This window comes from Chelonoidis abingdonii, chromosome 1, assembly GCF_003597395.2.
Source record: "Chelonoidis abingdonii isolate Lonesome George chromosome 1, CheloAbing_2.0, whole genome shotgun sequence".
NCBI lineage: Eukaryota > Metazoa > Chordata > Testudines > Testudinidae > Chelonoidis > Chelonoidis abingdonii.
The window spans coordinates 228,831,942-228,848,120 of record NC_133769.1 but is presented as its reverse complement, the minus strand read 5'-3'; the positions used below and the strand labels follow the sequence as shown (position 1 = coordinate 228,848,120).

Here is a 16,179-nt window from a genome sequence, read left to right as displayed (position 1 = left end):
GCTTGACTAAGTAAGACTGATAATGTCAGTAACTTTGGCGCATGAACAAAACTAGTAAAAACAGCAGATGTAATGTTTGTCTTTCAGCTTAATAATTACACCCTTTTCTCAAATTTGCTTTAAAAGATTTAATGATTGTAAGATATCCATTTAGATAAAAAAAGAACACTTGAAACATAATTCAGACACACAGACTTCCAGCACACCAACAGAGAAGTGGCCAGTAGCTGAAGTGGACAGTTGGCCCATTACACAACAATGCACATAGCAATTCTGCTCAGCAAGGAAACCTGGTGCCAGGAAGCAATACCACTGTAAACATTAGCTTTTCTACTGCAGATTTTCATTTTCAACTTAGATTAGAACAGTAGAGCTGATGGTCTGGTACTATTCAAAAGTGACACACACAGTATAATCTTGTAACCCTATTTTCATTTACAAATTCCAAATGCCCATTTCATCCTGTCACTCTCTTTGCAGGCCAGACAAACATGACATTCCAAAAAACCAGGATTCTTAAGTATTTTCTCAACTGCCATGTATGGGACAACAAGGAGGTAGTTTTCACAAACACCTTGTAAGTTATTTACAGATGGCAGATAATTCTCTGTATTAACCCAGATGCCATATGATTACTTCTCTGAATTAGCCCAATCCTACATCCATGACTTCTATCTGAGGGAAACTGACTGAATTCATGAGTACTATGAATAAACACACTTGGATTCACAACAAGTTTAACTGTGCTAACTACCAAATGTTAGTAATGCTAACTGATAGTACTAGTAAGATGGGAGAAAACAGTTTGGATAAGGTAAGTGCAGACCTAAGCCATCACCCAAAACTTGAACCAAGATCAGATAACTTTTCCCCTGTATTAATCCCCCCTCCCCCTAATTTTCACATGTTTCTGCAACATGTTCTGGTCAGGTTTGGAAACAGTGAAATATTACACTGAAGAAAGGTTTCTCTCAGTACTGCTGACGCTATTAGAAGCAGCAAGTACAAGAGTCTTATGAAAGAGCCTATTGAGAGATTTTGCACATTTGAAATAAGGCTCCAAAACGTTGAGTAATGATCTGAGCAAAATTCCTTGACCTTCTGAGCACTCCCTGTCACTAGCAGCAGCAGAATTATAGCTTGTGATACAGCATGGCCAGAGGGCAGCATAAGAGTGTTAGCAGGGGGCCTTATTCCCTGCCAAGGGAGGAAGGTTTGCTTTAGATTAACTAGAACAGCTGTGGCCAGTTAGAGCACCTGACTCCAGTTAGAGCACCTGACTCCAGTCATGGGATATAAACCCCTGCTTCAGTCAGACAGGGGGTGGTAGTTGAAGGAGAAAGGTTGGATTGGAGCAGAGTGCAGATTGCAGAAGAGAAGAGTTTGTCCAGAGAGAAATAGAAGGTTTGGAGGAGTGCTGCGGTGGATTGGGAAGCCCAACAGAAACCCTAGGTAAGGGGCACCAGGCTTGTATAGAAGAGAGGCGAGAAGCCCTTCACAAGCTGACGGGTATGAGAGGGAAGTAACCCAGGGGAAGAAACCGCTAATCAAGTGGTTCACCACAACCCCAGGGCCCCTGGGTTGGGACCTGGAGTAGAGGGCGGGCCCAGGTCCCTCCCTCTCCACTCCCCTCCTCCAAGGACACTAGGGGAGTGATTAAGAACTGGTTCAGAGGCAAGCAATATCGCCCTGAACTTACCCCAGAGAAGAGAAAGCGCGAGACCCAGAGAACAATACCGGCAATTTGCCACAAGCTGAATGAGCATAACCATGCTTTGGTTAACACAGGTAGGAGGGAAACAAATACATTGCTCCACAGAATCTGGACCATCTCTCCAATAATTTGATGTAAAAGTAAGGGACAAATAAGATACAAATCCTAGTGAAAGGGTTCAAAAACTGCTTCAAATCAACCTTAGATGATACCTATAATATACACCTTTTCTTCAGAGCTATGACTGAAATTGTTCCATAGGCTTACAGCTGTATGTACTATACCTACTTAGCTGTATGTACTGTGTCACAAGCTCTTTACCTTAAGTTTCTCAGTTTGGAAAACGTGAGTTAAATCAGTATTATAATTCCTAAGTGTGGTAACGTTTATGAAGCATTTTGTTTTTTATTTTCAGTGTATACGGGGAGAAGTGTATCATGACAAAGCAATGCATGAAACTAGTTACTATGGTTTCCTCCTATGTTTGTCAATTTTGTAGGAGGAAAAGTCAACATTTAGTATGGAAACTTTCATCTTTTAACTTGCAAATATGCAAACATTTTAGGTACAGGACTTGAGACTTACCTCAGACACATTACCATACACTGTATCTGTAAAACTCTATGACTTCATTGTTGATCAAAATTTCACTAATTGCCTCAAATCCACCATTTGTTGATATGAATGAAGTGCCTGCAATATGATTTTTTGTCCATTTCACAATACATGTTGGATCATATGGGCTAGTTTATGAAAGGTATGAAATGGGAAGCAAGAATGTCAGCAAAGGAAAGGAAAGACCTGTTGCAGTAATTCTCAGTGAGCATGACAAACTAAGAGCTTTTTTTTTTTTTGGTTGGGGGTGGGGAAGAGTCATGGAAATTTATGGAGGCCTTCCAATGATGTCAAGGAACTCTGCAGATAAAAGCATATGAAAAATGCCATGTGTTGTATATGTTCCATTATTCTCAGATTCTGAAGTTGGCGTTATGATTTTGTTCCTAAAGATAGTGTCAAGAAAGTTTCCCCCAAGATTTTCCTGTTTAATGGCTTTATTTTCAAGCCATACAAAATAAAATAAAAAGGGTTTTCTAAATGCAATGAACATGAAGCTCACTATTGAAGTTTTTCAGATGTGACCCTGGAGTCCCTCAAGGAAAAACAGACAGTGATATCCACCTGTTAATGCAGAAAAATAATTCTGTTTACTGGTTGGATTATTTTTGTGGAAGGTCATTCTTTTTTTAACTAACTACTTACATTTTAGTCAAACAAAAGCACTGTTTTACAATGGAATATTATGTGCTGCACTTAACCATTACAAGTATGGTTTTATGCATGGAAAGAACTTTTGCTACCTTTTGAGGTTATGAATACTTATTACATGAGCACTTGAAAGCAACAGAAGCTCTCAGCTTTAGTTGCATTTTCAATTTATATTGTTTTTGACTGAAATGACAAGGTCAATTTTTCTACAACCTGAGTCCACAAAATGGGGGGAGGAGAGTAAACGAAGATTCTTATTTGTTGTTATAAAATTGCTGAACGTAAAACTAGAATAACTAGTTTCATGCCCTGCTATTGTCCCCATTTTGCAGTTGGAGAAATGTTTCTCCCCCTCCTCCATATTTCTGATTATTTTGCAAAACTGTGCTATGGACTGCAATCCAAGTATTGCTAACCTCAAGCATTCAAAAACCATGACATTAGCTTAACAATAGTGAGGGTTTTAAAAATAATTAATAAAATTTGGTTCTATTTACTGGTTATCTGGTTTCTGAGCATTTACCTTTTCTCCACAACTATGAGGGTAAGCCACATGACACCAGAAGGTGGGGCTTTAAGAAAAAACACCAAATATTATGAAATGTTAAAATTATGAGAGTTGATGACACTAAAATTAGCTTGTAACATCATTAGGCACTGGCCACAGACATTGTTGGCACTTTACTTCCAAGGGCTCAATCTGACATCTCTGACCAAGCTGAAATGCAATAAAACAGAACATGAAGTCAGATTTCCAAGGTTTTAAGGCTGAACTGTTAAATCTCAAACAGGAATATTCAAAACAATTTACAAAATATAATGTAAAGTATGTGCATCTGCAAAAGTAAAGGACCTAAGAGCTTAAGTGCTCTCTTTAATTCACTGACTAGACAGGCATAGTGCAGACAAGCAGAATTGTATGCCTCCCTCCCTCACCTCACACAACCTGGGAAAGGGTTAATATGGGCAGGGAAGGATGAATATAGACCTGAAAAGCCAATTAACCTGCCTGTTTGCACTGGAGGGTGGGCCAGGCCCAATTAGAAATAAAGCCCAGCTGGGGGACAGTAGGGTTTGGTGCCATAAAAAGTTGAGTGAGCCCAGATGAAGGGAGGAGATCTAGAGGAGAAGATGTAGAGAGGTCCCTCTCTCTGAGAAGCAGCCTGAAAGAAAGCTGAACACACAGGGAATTCCAGGTGTAACCTGGAAACCTGAGCAGAGGCATGTGCCCTGAGGAGCATAGCCTGCCTGAACTCCGAAGCAAGAGGAAGAGTATATAAGTCTCTTGGATTCACTGAGGCACAGAAGCCTGTGGTTATACAGGATTAACAGTATGGAGCAGCAGAGGTACACCTGTGATGAGACGGTTGCCAGCTGAGCCCAGCTAGGCTGAAGGTTTGGTTTACATAGCTTTTGAACTTTGGTAAAGGACACCATGGCCCTGGAAGGAGCAGGACTCTACAAAAGTGGTCTGGCAGGAGGTCAGGACACTCCTATGGCAAGAGTAGACTAAAAGAAGTTTGTGGAAACAGAGGCAGAAGATGCTGCATCACCACATCCAGCCACGAGGGGATGTGTTGGGGCAGCAACTTTGCCACACTACAACTTCAGTAACAACCATGGGGTATAACGATGAACTTTCACACAGACGGTAGGAGACTTTGCAGATGACATCAACCTGCTGTCACATATGCACAGAGATCTGCAAGTTAAAACAAATTCCCTCCAGGACTATGAACTATTGATGGGACTGAAAAGTCTACATGGACAAAACTAAAGCCATGAGAATCAAGAAAAGAGAGAACACCAAAAATGATTTCTGGGATTAACACAGAACAGGTCTGACAGTTCACACATTTTAGCAGCATCGTAAGAAAAACACATGGAACTGACTGAGACATTACAGCCAGAAAAGCAAAAGCCAGACATGCTGGCAACTCGAAAGCCAATCTGGAGAAACAGAAACTTTGCCCTCCAAAATTAAATTTCAAATATTGAACATCATCATAAAATCTCTCTTACTATATGGCACTGAAACTTGAAGACTTTATCAAGACCTTACTATCTACACTCCAAGTTTTTATAAACTGCTGTCTTAGACAAATCCTCAATAATAGATAGCCAGAACGGGGGGGAAGTCACGAATGTTGATCTTTGGGATGTTGCCTTCTGCAAAGCATGAGTCTGACACTCTAGGTCAGGGGTCAGCAACCTTTCAGAAGTGGTGTGCCGAGTCTTCACTTATTCACTGTAATTCAAGGTTTCACATGCCAGTAATACATTTTAATGTTTCTAGAAGGTCTCTCTCTCTCTAAGTCTATATTATATAACTAAACTACTATTGTATGTAAAGTAAATAATAGTACAGCAAGCTGAGCGGGGCCGGCGGCTGGTATCCCAGGCTGGCAGCGGGCTGAGCAGGGCCAGTGGCCAGGACCCCGGCTGGCACGGGACTGGTGGCTGGAACAGAGTGCCACTAAAAATCAGATTGCACGCTGCCTTTGGCACACATGCCGCAGGTTGCTGATCCCTGCTCCAGGTCTTAAGCACATACATATATCTGTTCTCCTGTTCCTTTGGTTTATAAATGGGGAAGGGGGAAAAAAATAAAATCATTAATTCCATCAATTGTACAAAGTAAACAAACCATTTTTTAAAAATAAACAATTTTTCCTGTAATCTCTTTCAGCTCTAGACATGTTACTTGCACTTATAACAGGTCACAAAATTTTCAGGCAGGAAAATGATTTGAGTTGATTGTCCCTTTAAAATGCTAATCTGAGATCCCCAAAGAACAAATATTTCTCTGCATCTAAGCAGTCAAAGCCTTGTAACTGTTAACATACATTCCACTCATTCCTAGGTAGACTATGCCTCTAAGCATCTGGGCCTAGGATATGACACTTTTTACTGGAGATATTTATGAGCGGATGTAGCCAAAGTGCTTACACTGGAGAAAAATAAGTGATGGTATGATCCAACTTTTTCATCCAAACAGCAGCAGTGAGAAGCGTGGGTAGGGAACATTTACCCACATAATCACCCATTCAGTGTCAACAATAGTAGTGACACAGAGACAAGGTGAGTGAGGTAATATCTTTTATTGGGCCAACTTCTGTTGGTGAGAGAGACAAGCTTTTGAGCTACACATAGCTGAAGAAGAGCTCTATGTAGCTCAAAAACTTGTCTCTCTCACCATCAGAAATTGGTCCAATAAAAGATACTACCTCATCCACCTTGTCTCTCTGATATCCTGGGACTGACGTGGCTACAACACCACTGTATACAGTATTAGCAATATTTTCATGCATATCATATTCTGCTCCACCCCAGATCCCTGGGTGGACCTGCTATGGTTTTCACTTCACTAGCAACAGTGGGGCAGCATGAGGCTGCTCAGCAGTCCTTCTGGGATACGAATTGATCTCCTTTTTGCCCACATGCACCAGGCTGAACAGAGGTTGCTGACAGCCCTTATAACGGGTATATACTCCATTTTTCAGGCTTTCATGGCAACGATCGAAGGATAGAATCAGGACTTTCCTCTAAAATAGATTGTTGTTAGAAGTATTCTTCGGTATCCCAGTGACACTTTCTAATCCCCTTTAGGCTTAACTCAGCAGCCACACTTGTGTCAAATGCATATTCGGAAACATTTACCACCCCTTAGTCATATACACAGAATCATGAAGTTAGAAGGCATGACAAGGGTGATCTAATCTAACCCCGCCAAGATGCAGGATTTATTGGGTCTAAGCAGCCAGGACACATGGCTATCCAGTATCCTTTTGAAAACCTCCAGTGAAGAAGCTTCCACAAGCTTTCTAGGCAGTCTGCTCCATTGTCCTACTGTTCGTACAGTTAGGAAGTTTTTCCTGAGATTTAATCTAAATCTGCTATGCTGTATGTCTTGAAAATGGACTCTGATAGATAAATCTTCAAAATATTTTAGATTTTAATATTTTGCAGATGTACACATTCACATTAAGAAAAACACAAAGATTTTGCTCCTTCAATCTATAAATAATATGGGACAGATCCTCAGTTGATTGACTTCAATGGAGCTATCCTGATTTACAGTCATATATACTGCTATGCACATACACAAAAAATATTTTCAAAATATGCAGCTCAAATTCATATGATATTTACAGTAATTCTGAAGTTATTTTCTGACTCTTGTCTGTTATACATTTTATTGCTGAGGTCCATAAAACCTATCCAGTACCACAGCCTTGCTCTAACAACTTGGATCAAGAGCTCCTTAAAAATAAACATTCATCTTGACTGAGAAATGGTCACAGGGCAAAGAACAGAGTGCTGAGATAACTCAAGGAATGACAGTAGGTGAGAAGAGATATTTGATTCAATAGTAGTAGTAGTATCCTGGAGTGTTTCTCCATAATGAAATTAAGGTTCACTTTTTATCTGCTTCAACCACCTTCAGCGCTTACTGATTAAGGTACAGAGCATCACACTTTACTTCTGTTGAATTACACTCACATCCAAATCCTGTCCCTATCTTCCTGCACTGGACATTAGACAAGGTATTACATAGAACATGTATGAGTTAAGATGCAGAAAATATCTTTCAGGTTACACACTGGAGATAAACATGTATAGTATATGAAAACTAAATATTTGCTTTAGTCATTTTTCAAAGATGAAAATTGGCAAGATTACCTGCTCCAATGGCTGCTGAGTAAACAAACATATGCTTATTTATTAGAAAATTCTGCATGCTGTAAATCTGACACCACCTGATCTCATTAGAATAAAGCACAATTATATCTCCTCATTAAAATCGATGTGTGGTGGAGACCAAGACATATCATATGACCAGGGCCGGATTTAAGGGCAGGTGACCTAGGTGACTGCCTGGGATGCCGGGCTTGGGGAGCTCTAGGCTTGGAGAGCTCCAGGCTCAGGGTGCTGTTTTTGCTGTTAGTGACAAAAAGGAAAGTCAAGTAAAAGTTTCAGGTATTTCATACGTGTATTCATTTTTCACTAACCTCCTAGAATGTTCTGGAACTTTGTAGGATTTCATGGAACCTTCCAGATTTTCTGAGAACTACATTTTCCTTGAACCTTCTAAAATGTTGTCAGCCATGCCCTTGTGGGCATATAAGGGGCGAGGCATCACCAGTCAGTGAGATATAAGAACAAAGTGAAGTGAGCGCTCAGCTGCAATATTGTGAACCTTGTTTTACCGTGTAATTGTGAAAGTTCAAGTCTTAAAACACAAGTATAGAGTATAAGTAGCAACTAATAGGTCATATTTAATGAGACACCAGAGATATCTATTGAACCCCTATCTGCGCAACAATATAAAAGTAATACTGTTATTTATTTTGCCATACTTAATATGCAATGTCTGATGACTTTCTAAAACTGAGAAACAGAGTTTTGCTCTCCCTAATATTGTCTGTTTTTCCCCATAGAAAAGAAAAGATGCCCCTGAAGAAGCCTTTGGGAAACTCAGTACAGGAAGCAAAAAACTCAATTGCAATCTAGTCTGCAGCAAGGGGCAAATTTGGTGGGAAAATATATGAAACAGAACAACATAGACCAGGCTTTAGGTAGCAGCAAACCTCCCAGTGCAGAAAAAATTTAGGAGCAAAGCATAAATAATGGAAGCCCTATTACTAAAGAAATAGCAGATTTAAGATAAGGAATGGAAAAATGAAGAAAGTCATAGAGAATCATCCAGTTTTCCTGGTGGTGTAAAGGGAATGGGTTACCTAGGGAGGTGGTGGAATCTCCTTCTTTGGAAGCTTTTAAGGTCAGGCTTGACAAAGCCCTGGCTGGGATGATTTAGTCGGGGATTGGTCCTACTTTGAGCAGGGGGGTGGACTAGATGACCTCCTGAAGTCCCTTCCAACCCTGATATTCTATTATTCTATGATGATAAAGGAGGATGTGGCTCACATGAAAAGGAGAATAATGACAAAGAAAAATCTGGTTTACATGAAAAGGAGAGAAATGATAAAGAAGAATCAGCCTTGTGTGATGACAAAGAGCAGTGAGCAAAATTGCACACCACCAGGGCCGGTGCAAGGAAGTTTCACGCCCTAGGTGAAACTTCCACCTTGCGCCCCCCCAATCCCCACCCTGCAGCAGCTCTGCCCTGAGGCACCCCCAGGTGGCAGCTCCTACCCCCATGCCCTGAGGCACCCCTCCCCCCACAGCAGCTCCCTCCCGCCGCCCCCAGGGAGCCATGCGGCACCTCCCCACCGCTCCAGAAGCCCTGCTGTCATGCCTGTGGGCAGGCTCGTGCCACGTGCGCTAAGCAGAGGTGCGGAGCTCTGCCCAGCCACTGGTGGCAATGAGAAGAAGCGCATGGGATGGAGTGGCCGCTGTGCTGGGAGGGACAGGGAATCTGAAACGCCAGCAGGCAGCCCAGGGGTTCCCCTGGGTCAACGTGCCGCTGGCAGCCCAAACCCCTGGGCTGCCGGCGGCAGCACGCTGACCCAGGGGAACCCCTGGGCTGGCTGCCGGCGGCGGCGCGCTGACCTAGGGGAACCTCTTGGTAGACTACTGGCCAAAAGAATTAGTCTGGCACCCATATTTGAGTCTACTCTACTCCTAAATGGCCTCACTCCAGCTCATCATGGACTAGATTCAATCCTATCTCTGGTACAGTCTGGGAACAATAAGCTGATGTCAGCATCTTCTGGGTATCCAGACAACCCTTACCAGGATGTCCCACTGAAACTCACACTAGAGATACCGAAATCCTGGAAAGGGTCAGCCAGTGCCCCATTCACCCTAGCCAGTCATCTACAGATCCCACAGAAAATGGCATCATCCTGGCTTTGAATAAAATTGGACCCACTAGGTGTGGTCTTAGCATCTATCTCATGATGGAGGTCGCTGTGGGGTCCAGATTACATTGCAACACTGTGCTTTACTTAGCTCTTTTCCTTGGGGTATCCTGGTTGCTCAGAGCCTCTCCCTTGGCATGATGGAGGTCTCCTTTTAGACACAGGCCACTCACAAAAGAGTTTGAAATAAGAGAAGGAAAAGTCTCCCTCTGGCCAATTCTCCCTCTCAGTTGTGATGCCTGGCTTTGCCTCGCTGCCTCCGTTAAGAGACTAGATATGGGGCCACAGTAACTGCCTAGCACCAGTGAGTAAGACAAGTGTTTAGCCACAGCTACTATCTTTTCAGTGTTCCATCCTACCCACCAGCAACTAAATCCTGGTCATGGGATAGGGTCAAGTGTCCTCCTGGATACAGTCAATGTATAGCCATTTCCCTATCCCCTTGCAACTTCTCCAGGGATATTAGTGTTCCTGCACAAACATCTGTCCCAAGCCTGAATCCACCAGCCCTGACACCTGTGTTCCATTTACAACAACAGAAACCACTTACCTTCTGATCCAAATGGTCTCTTGAGGGTCTCAGATATATGTGCTTATTCTAAAGCCTACTTCATATTGGGCCAAACCCAGTCCCAATGTCCTTCCTGCCCCCAAAAGCAAATTAGGGGACTCCACACTGGGATTGCAGAGACCTCCTTTCCCTAAGGGAGCCACTCACCTCAGGTCCATTTTCTCCAGGAACAAGGTCTGATGAATTGGGAATGTGGTTGTGCAATTTACAAATTCTGGTTGATACTGTGAAGTTGTATTATGACATGGGCGCCCATATGTATGTGGATCCACCACTGCTGACAGGGCTTGTAGCAGGTGCACACTTTGCACAGAGACTGTTATATGCTTCACAGCTGCTGCATGCCCCTGAGAGAGTTGAACCTTAAGCAGAAGCTTCACACCTTTGGGTGGAGTTCTGGGAGAGGGTGCATTTAAGTAACTAGGGTATTTCAGAAGGCCATGCTGCCCATTCCTTAAGTCCCCTGATGAGTCACGTGAAAGGCAGATAGCCATTATTTTTATTTTTAAAGAATGAGGTTATCTGGTTCTTGGGATAGCTCAGAAATGCAGAGGATCAAAATACTGAGCAGGGAGAGCAGGAAGACTGAAAGAGTGGAAGCACATGAGAAAGAGGGAATAAACAAAGGAAGTGGGAAACCAACAAATTATGTGCAATATGAGACTACAATATTCCTGACCTAAAGGAAAAAATTAGAATGCAGAACACTAAAAGCAGAAACAAGTATTTTGTCTTTGAAGTCCCATGTACATCCATGCTGCTATTTGAATAACAATACTTTATTTTACTCGGTTTACACTCTGGAAGCTTAATTCCTTTTGGTTTCTAACTTTTATGAATAAGATAACAGAATGACATGACATACAGACAACAGATATGATTACAGATTCTCCATCCCCCTCCTTTAAGAGAGGATATGGAGTAAATAGTGTAGAAAATACAACTTTATTTTGTAGTTAGTGGTAGTTTGAAAGTTGAACTGTAACTCTCAAAATGGCGAAAAAGAAGAGAAAATGATAGACTGGGCAGAATTAGAAAGGTGCTCAATGTTTTGTACATGTCATAATTAATACATTTTAAACTATACTTGAACATTCCAAATAATCAAGAGCAAGCTTTCCAAATGCCATAACTGGCCCTATTGCCCTGTAGGTTACTCTCTCATATAGCTCAGCATTTTAGAGGATCATGCTCTATTCTATACCATAATGAAGGAGGTCTTTCCAACCCCCAAGGAAAACTCCCCACCCATCTTTCAGAAAATTCTCTACCTTCTTTTTCTGCGCATTGCCTTCTCTGCTTGTTATTTTGAAAATTAATATTTGATGGCTTATACACATCATGGCATATTTTATTTATAATAAAAATCATAAGATAGGAGATACAGCATCAGTTTGCAGTTCTTCAACTCCCTGCAGCATATTGTAATGAAAACAAAAGATACCAAAAATAAACTGAGTGGGTGAATATGAATTGAAGGAAACACAATAGTTATTAGAATTTTTAATAGGGTTAGAAAAATGGAGTAGGTACAGGCCTATTCGCACCTCATTGGAAAGATGGCCTCCTTAATTTAGACCATTAATGGACTAGCATGCCATGAATCATTCAACAGTAATATCTTTGCCTTTTTAAAGAACAGTAGCACTGGCTACTTCCAACTGGAACATCAGCAGCATTTGATCAGAACCAGAAGGATGGGAGCTCTCAGAAGCAGATAATGTAAAGCAAGAGAAAATGAAAAGCAATATATTAAATAAAATAACTACAATAATTGTTTTTAAATCATGTTATGGATTCATAAATTCAGCAACTGCTAAGTAAACTCTTGAAAATTTAAATCCACTTGTGCCCCTCTAAAATCTAGTCTTCCTTGCTTACACAGTCTGGCTTTCCCTCCACCTCGAAAGAAAGAAGGGACTTCTGGGAGATTGTTTCCAGAGTGACAACAGGCTTTTTAATACAGCATTTTATAAATTTTTGTTTTTAAAGTAAAATTCAGTTTCTTTGTGCAGTGTTGGATAGATGGTCCTAGAAAATGAAGGCTAAACCAGATTATCATATTTAATCTCTTAAAACATTATGGCCAGAGTATAAAAAAAGAGCCTAAAGGAGGGGTTAGATGTTCAAATCTCCTGAATTTCAATGAAACTCAAATGCCTAACCCCCTTAGATGACCTAAAGACAGGTTTTATGTCCCATTACCAAATGCTCTCAAGTCCTCCAATCCAGTTCCAGTGCAACAGAAGATGTTCCTGGACAGCGGTTCATGGAGCACTTGTACTTTCCAGAGAGCCGGTTAGTCAGATTTCCTCCTCCTTCCAGCTACTAAATCTCATTAAAAAGCAATTATAATACATTAAACGCTGTGCTAACATCACTTTGCCACGGAAGCAATAGCTGCCACAAGGAGATTAGGAATCATAAAAGGTGGGGGGAGTGGGTAAGGTGGTCTGCAAGATTATCGGAAGGGAGCTGTCCATGAGACAATCTCTCTAAAAAGATTTGCACAATGAAAAGGTCTGAGAACCCCTAGTTTAGAGAAAATGCAAGAGCTCCCATGGGGGGTGGAGGAGGGGCAGTTTCTTCAGTTCTCATGGTCAAAGGCATTCTGGGGCAAAAACTCTTACTCCCCTCCACATAAGGCAAGGATATTACCTTGCTCACCCCACTCCTCTCTCAATAGGTCCCCCTTCCATCTTGCCCACTTTTTTTAAAATGCGCTACAGCCACCAACAGCAGCTCCTTCGCCTAACATGGGTTGTCATGTTTTCACACACCCCTGAGACAGGCTCTGTTCCTGCCCCTCTTCTTGTTTCAAGGGATGCACGGGGATCACTGTCTTCTAGTCCCCAGGGAGCCAGAAAGATGACGACTAAGCAGAGCAGAGTCTGAATCAAAACCCTAGAGCCAACACTCCAGTCACCAATCCCCAACATCAGAGGAGAGGGGAACAAAAATCTAGAACTAGGGGAGGCACTAGGCATAAGCAAACTAAGAAACTGTTTAGGGCCCCATGCAGGTCTGGGGGTTGGCAACAAAAGGGCTCTGATTTATTTACACAAGAACGGCCATACTGGGGCAGACCAAGGGTCCATCTATCCTAGTCTGGCGTGGCTTCCAAGGGGGCCAACGCTTCATGTTTCACAGGGAATGAACAGAACCCGCAATCCTGCGGCAATCCAGCCCCTGGTGCCCATTCCCAGCTTCTGGCAAAACTGAGGCTAGGGACACCACAGCAGGGGGTTGCAGCCCTGGTGAGCTCGGCTAGTAGCTATTGCTGGACCTACTGATCACCCCCCTGCCCAGGGCCGGCAGTCGCCTAGGGCACCAGGATTTGGAAGGAGGGCGTTTTGCCACCCTGGGTGGCAATTCTGCGGCGGGTCCTTCACTCGCTCCGGGACCTGCTGCTGAAGTGCCCCAAAGACTGGGAGTGGAAGGACCCCCGCCTAGGGCGCCAAAAACCCTGGCACCGCTCCTGCCCCCCCCTTATCGAAGGAGTCTGAGCACCGCTGGCGCTGGCTAGGTGTTGTCTTGTGGAAATAACGGGGTGACTATTGGGGGGGAGGGCAGCCCCGCCTGTGCCCAGCGCTGCCCGGCCACCCGGCTGCGCTCCCCGCCCCGCTCACCTGCGTCGTAGAAGGCGTCCAGCACCGCCGTCTCCCCGAAGTCCAGCTCCCCGAAGTTGACGGTGGTGAGCTGGGCCCCCTGCGCCTCGCAGGCTCGCACCAGGCACTGCAGCGCCCCGGCCTCCGGGCTCCGCGCCCCGGCCCCGGCTTTCGGGCTGTCGTTCAGCACATACACGGCCCGCAGGGAGCGCTGCCGCGGGGCCGGGACGCTGCTCTCCGCTCCTGGCCCCGCCGCCTCGGCACCCGCCTCGGCCCCGGGCTGCTGCTCCGCTTCCCCGCTGAGCAAATGCTNGACGCTGCTCTCCGCTCCTGGCCCCGCCGCCTCGGCACCCGCCTCGGCCCCGGGCTGCTGCTCCGCTTCCCCGCTGAGCAAATGCTGCTGCTCCCCCGCGGCGCCCCCGCTGCCCTCCATGGCGCTCGCCCGGCCGGGGCCCCGCGCTACATGGGGGCGCTGCCGCCTGCCCCGGAAGGGTGACGGCCGGGCGGGGGGGGGCTCAGCCTGGGTGCGGGGCAGGAGTTGGGGAAACTTCTCCGCAGAGCGGCCGCCCCGGCAGCGGAGCTCAGACGTCAGTCACGCGGGGCAGGAGCAGCGGCGCCGTGGACAGGGCTCCGCTGAGCGCCCCGAGCCCGCCCGCGCTGGGGAGAAGTCGGCTCCCTCCCAGGCGGCGTCTGCAGCTCCACACCGCACCCTAGGGTGTGGGGGGGTAAACAGCTGGGAGCGGGGGCGGGGCCCGGGGGCAGTACTAGAGCCGGGGGAGGAGCCGCTGTTGAAAGCGGGGTCTGGGCGCTGCCGGCCGGGAGTGGGGGTAACGGGGACCCCCCAGAATGGGGGGGGCGGGGCACTGCAGTGGCTGCAGAAACAGGGCTGGGGGCTTTTTGCCCTATCTCAGCCCCGCTTCCCAGACCGGGGCCGCAAACTCCGGGCCAATCCCAGCGCCCAGACCAGGCTCCTCCCCCGCGTGCGGAGCCGAGAGTCGGGGCAACATCTCACATGCTCCCGCGCCGGCTCGCTAATAGTTACACGCGAGTTTGGAAAATCCCGGTCCCGTGTCGGTAGCGGTTCCCCGACGTGCCTCAGCGGCTGCTCCGGCTCGGGGGAGCCTGCAGCTTCGCGCCCTGAAATGATTTACCCCGTCACGTGTTAGTGTCCTTACCCGGAGCACTTCAGCATTTCCCCGCCTCACCCTTGTGCAGCTGGGCGGCGTGTGCCATTTAACGGACAGTTTGATAGCAGATCGTCTCTCAGACTATTAAGAGTTAGAAGAGCTTCAGCAATCACAGCCCCGTGTAGCGCTTCCTGCGTGTATGGCAACATTTGTTTCTAATCCTACAGATTTGCTCTTTTTTCATTTTTTTAATACACAAGTTTTTTTCTTTGGGATCACATGACGTTAAGGCTGGCTGATTTCCTGGTTTGATGTCAAAACTTTTTAAGTTTCCTTGATCTGCCAATGGGGCGTGCTTTGGCAGGTGGTTCCTGCTCTATTCAATGCCACAGTGGTATTTCACATGTTGCCACTTGTGTGTAAAGCTTGATTCCTAAATATTCAGCACAGACCAGATTTTTAAAGGGTCAAACCACCTAGATGCTTTTGAAAATCCCACTATTTGCCTAATACTTTTAAAAATCTGGCCCAAAGGAACGATATTGTCTTGGTATTTGTCACAAACAGATGCTTAAGGGTTACTGTCTCTTTTACTTGTAAAGGGTTAAGAAGCTCAGTGAACCTGGCTGACACCTGACCAGAGGACCAATGGGAGGACAAGATACTTTCAAATCTTGGTGGAGGGAAGTACCTTCCCTGGGAACCCAAGACAACCCCTTGGTGTCTAAACAGGAAAATAAACCATCCCCCTTGTAAATTAAAGAAAGAAAGCTAAAATTACTCGTAAAATCAGGATGGAAAATGCAACAGAGTACTCAGATTCATATAGACTAGAGGGACTCCCCCGCCCGCTGAAAAACTAAGCCCCAAAGAAAAAAAATTCAAAGTTACAGCAAAAAAACAAAAAGACACATTTACTAAGTTAGAATATTACTTACTATTTTGAACATGAAAGACTGTTTCAGAAGATTGGAGAAAACTGGGTGTATGTGTCTGGTCCCTCTTAGCCCCAAGAGCGAACAACGAACCAAACACAAAGCACAAACAAAGACTTCCCTCCACCAAGTTT

The 16,179-nt window shown here is 44.8% G+C and overlaps 1 protein-coding gene across 2 annotated transcripts in view; it reads right to left on the bottom strand.

The window, feature by feature from the left end:
* MAP3K15 (mitogen-activated protein kinase kinase kinase 15) overlaps positions 1–14,189 on the bottom strand; it is a 194,637-nt gene extending 180,448 nt beyond the window's left edge. The window contains exon 1 of one of the 2 annotated variants that reach the window (XM_032777972.2): positions 14,005–14,189. The gene's annotated coding sequence lies outside the window, so the exon portion shown is untranslated. The remainder of the gene's footprint in view (positions 1–14,004) is intronic. The other variant, XM_032777971.2, reaches the window with a different exon arrangement.
* Positions 14,190–16,179: the final 1,990 nt, after the last annotated feature.